The 5,000-nt window shown below is 30.1% G+C and overlaps 1 pseudogene; it reads right to left on the bottom strand.

Annotated features, from left to right (window-relative positions):
- LOC137614504 (nephrin-like) overlaps positions 1 to 5,000 on the bottom strand; it is a 42,594-nt pseudogene that overhangs the window by 17,047 nt on the left and 20,547 nt on the right.

The raw sequence follows: 5,000 nt of genomic DNA, 5'->3' as shown, positions 1-5,000 counted from the left end.
TTTTCCAACTAGGGTTGTAGCTTAGCGATTAATAAAAATAGTGATAATATTATAATATATGCCCTTGTATCTTATTTGGTTTCTCCTATTAAATATGGGTTTCATTGTCCGTAGACTATGAATTTATATATGTGGTGTTTTATATATAAAAGTCATAAGATTTGTCGTTTTTTATTTTACTTTTTGAGTTAGATTAATATAAACACAAAGACAATGGTTTATTAAACTTAGCATTTGTTATTATTTTGCATTTGCATAGGAGCCTACCGTTAATGGAAAGGTATGGTAATGGATATACAAGTTAATTATTGTAAATAGAGAGTAATATTTGCATAATAATCACAAAACATTACGAGGACATAAATTTCTATCATACGATGAGTGAAAAAAATTAAAAAAAATAAAGAAAAAATAGCATTTGTAATACAGCTTAAAAACCACTCTCAAATAAGTTTGTGTTAAGGTAAAACCATTTATGAAGTTTAAAACTAATATAATGCCCAAAGAAAAAAAAACAAATGATATTTAATGATTGTAAATATATACAGTATATACATACATATATATATATATATATATATATATATATATATATATATATATATATATATATATATATATATATATATACATATAAAGAGAGAGAGAGAGAGAGAGAGAGAGAGAGAGAGAGAGAGAGAGAGAGAGAGAGAGAGAGAGAGACTTGCAATGCATTGAACCTCCATAAAAAATAGAATCATTTGATGAGAGAGAGAGAGAGAGAGAGAGAGAGAGAGAGAGAGAGAGAGAGAGAGAGAGAGAGAGAGAGAGAGAGAGAGAGAGAGAGAGAGAGAGAGAATCTTGAATCTCCATAAAATCTAAAAATTTATATTGAGAGAGGGTTAAAAAGTCATGAATCCTCATGAAAAAAAAAAACTTACAATGGACGGTGAAAGTGACATTATCTGCCAGAGGATAATTCAGAATATCATTTTTGGCCACCCTGCACTCGAAACTAGCCCGGTCGTCCTCAGCTTGCACCTTCAGGGTCACACTTAACATCACGAAATCGTTCTCCTTGGTCGCCTTGGTGTAAGTGGTGTTAGGGTGGTTCAACAACTTCCCATTTTTGTACCAGGCCAAGCGTGGCCTGGGGTTACCCCCCTGGCACCTGCAGGTCAGCGTGACCTCTTGACCTTCTTTGAGGATGTCTCCCGTGTTGTACCCAGAGATGATGGGAGCCTCTGGTGGGTCTGTGGATGAAATAAAAAAGAAAAGAAATGTAACTTGTGTTAATTCCGGTCAGTGGAGATTGCAGTAGGTGAGGTCAAGAGAAAGAAGAAAAAGAAATGCATCGTGTATTCAGTCTGGTCTGTACAGATTGCTGGAAGTAGGGACAGAAATAAAATGAAAATATAAAAAAGAAATGTGACTTTTGTTAATTCCGGTCAGTAGAGATTGTAGTAGGTGAGGCCTAAAATAAGAGGAAAAAGAAATGTGTCTTATATTCAGTCCTCTCAGTAGAGAGTGCTGGAAGTAGGAGAAAAAAAAAGCAGTTTGTGTTAATTTCAGCCAGTAAAGTTTGCTGGAAGTTGGAAAAAAAAAAGAAGGAAAAAGAAATGAGTTTTGTATTGATTCCGGTCAGTAGAGATTGATGCAAGTGGGAAAAAATAAAGTAAGAAAAAGAAATGTTTGTTTGTACACATACAGGGCAGTAGAGATTGCTGGAAGTTTATATTCATTGCGGTCAGTGGAGATTGCCGGAAGTAGGAGTAAAATAAAATAAGAAAAAGAATTGTAAATTGTGTCAATTCTGGTTAGTAGAGCTTACTGGAAATTGGAAAAAAAGAGAAAAAAAATTAGTTTTGTATTGATTCTGGCCAGTAGAGATTGATGAAAGTGGGAAAAAATAAAATAAGAAAAACAAATGAGTTTTTGTATACATACAGGTCTGTAAAGATTGCTGGAAGTAAGAAAACGTAAAATAAGAAAAAGAAATGCGTTTTGTATGCATACAAGTCAGTGGAGATTGCTGGTAGTGGGAAAAAAATGAAAAAGAAGAGAAAGAAATGCGTCTTGTATACATATAGGTCAGTAGAGATTGCTAGAAGTCGGGAAAAAATAAAATAAGAAAAGAAATGAGTTTTGTATTGATTCCGGTTTGAAGTGATTGCAACAAGTGGGGACTAAAAAAAAAAAATGAGTTTTGTATCCATTCCAGTCAGCAGAGATTGAGGAAAGTGGAGAAAAAATGCAACTTGTGTTAATTCTGGTCAATATAGATAACAGTAAGTATAGACAACATAGAATAGAAAAATAAAAAGAAATGCACCTTATGTTAATTCTGGTCAGGAGATATTACAGTAAATGGAGACAAAATAGAAAAAAGGAAAAGAATTGCGTCCTGTATTCATTCAGGTCAGAAGAGATTGCTGAAAATGACTGCAATTATATATGGAACACGTGGAGAGTCTTCTGCTTGTTATGTTGGGATAAAAAATGTGTTAAGATGTGATATAAATATTATATTTTATCTGATAAGACTCATCTATGCTTTATATAGAAAATAAGAGGAAAGGATTTAATGATTTTGATATGAAGAATAATAATGATTTTAATAATTTTGATAATTATGATAATTTAATCTTTACTATGTATAATTAAAGTAAAAAATTATCATATATAAACAGAAATTAGTTGGATATATATATATATATATATATATATATATATATATATATATATATATATATATATATATATATATATATATATGTGTGTGTGTGTGTGTGTATGCATAAATATATATATATATATATATATATATATATATATATATATATATATATATATATATATATATATATATATATATATATATATATATATAGGTATATATGTATATATAAGTATATATATAAATATATATATATATATATATATATATATATATATATATATATATATATATATATATATATATATAAAACAATAGTATCTTCAAATTAATTCTAAGCCTATAAATACATTTTCACCACCGGTTCTACCCAACCATATCCTTTCATCTCATCCTATTACAATATGCACGGTAAAATCAAGAAAACCATCTTATCCAGAACTCACGTAAAACAGAAAGAACCACAGAGGCCACGAGAGAAGTAGGCGAATTCATAAGGGAGGGGTGTAGGGCCCGACACGAGAACTGTTGGCCATCGTCTTCTGGCTTTGGAGTCAAAGTCACCCGGCTTCGCACATTCCACCTCTTGAACTGCGTTGACGGCTCTGCTCGCTCTGTGTGCATATCTAAGGGTGGAATAGGATGAGAGTTGATTATGTGTTAATGGAGTTGTTGATTAACATAATTACACTAAATCATTGGATATATGTATATCTATATACAGTATATATATATATATATATATATATATATATATATATATATATATATATATATATATATATATATATATATATATATATATATACATATATATGTATGTATATATATATATATATATATATATATATATATATATATATATATATATATATATATATATATATATATATACATACATATATATGTATATATATATATATATATATATATATATATACATATATATGTATGTATATATATATATATATATATATATATATATATATATATATATATATATATATATATATATATATATATATATAAATCAGTGAAGTATTTCAGTTCTTTAAATCAGTGAAGTATTTCAGTTCTTTAAATCAGTGAAGTATTTAAAGTCTGATACGCTTTTTAAGACTCTCAGACATGCTAGAAATGGGTTATCTTAAGAATTAGTAAGTAAATGTAAGGACTGTTCCCTACATTGTGTAGTTATTCTAAGACATTATCCCTTAAATCAGGAAAATATTCCAAGTTCGATATTTTTCATAAGATTCAGAGCATTTTCGAAAAATTTTCTTTACCGAAGTGTATACGCTTACGATACACATGTACACAAATCAATTAACAAAGTCCTAAAAATAATGTGCATTTTTAAAAGTAATATTTGTAAGTGAAAATATTATTATCATCATTATTATTATTATTATTAGTATTATTATTAGTATTATTATTATTATTATTATTATTATCATTATTATTATTATTATTTGCTAATAGCTTAACGTTGATTATATGTTAATTGCATTTCTATTAGAGATGAATCCTAACTTTCCGTCACGATTTGCATGTGACAGATATAAAAATTATCCAGTTAATCTAAATTGACCATCTACACTTGGTTTCCATAAAGGAAACTTGGCTCAACGAGTCAACCAGTGCATTGAAGTACTCACTTTGATCGAGCATGATTCCATTCCGGTACCAAGCGACACTGGGAGCCGGCCGGGCTTCCTTCACAAGGCACTGAAGACGAAGCTGCTTGCCAGCGACGGCCACCACTGGCTCCCCAATTATTCCTCCCAAGATGCTTATGCTGGAGGGGGAAACTGTGATGAGGATATATATTAGTCAAGGAGTTGCCTAAGTGATAGCTTGAACTGACATAGAATAAAGGGTAAGGTTGGTGAATTGTTTGGGTCAGATATCAAGTATGTGAAAGGTTGCCTAAGTGATAGCTTGAACTGACATAGAAAAAAGGGTAAGGTTGGTGAATTGTCTGGGTCAGATACCAAGTAAGTGAAAGGTTGCCTAAGTGATAGCTTGAACTGACATAGAAAAAAGGGTAAGGTTGGTGAATTGTCTGGGTCAGATACCAAGTATGTGAAAGGTTGCCTAAGTGATAGCTTGCACTGACATAGAATAAGGGGTAAGGTTGATGAATTTTTTATGCCAGATACCAAGTATTTAAAAGATTGCGTAAGTGATAGCTTCAACTGATATAGAAAGAAGGGCAAGTAAGCGTAGTGCATTGTTTGGAGTTGATATTAAGAATTTGAAAAGTTCTACTAGTGTTTTCATTTACTGAAATCTAGTAATAACAATTTGTTATCATAATTCTATTGATTATTTTTACTATGCC

Source organism: Palaemon carinicauda, chromosome 20 (assembly GCF_036898095.1).
Source record: "Palaemon carinicauda isolate YSFRI2023 chromosome 20, ASM3689809v2, whole genome shotgun sequence".
Taxonomy (NCBI): Eukaryota; Metazoa; Arthropoda; class Malacostraca; order Decapoda; family Palaemonidae; genus Palaemon; species Palaemon carinicauda.
Note: the sequence above shows the minus strand (reverse complement) of the source record. Positions and strands in the feature narration are given on the sequence as shown.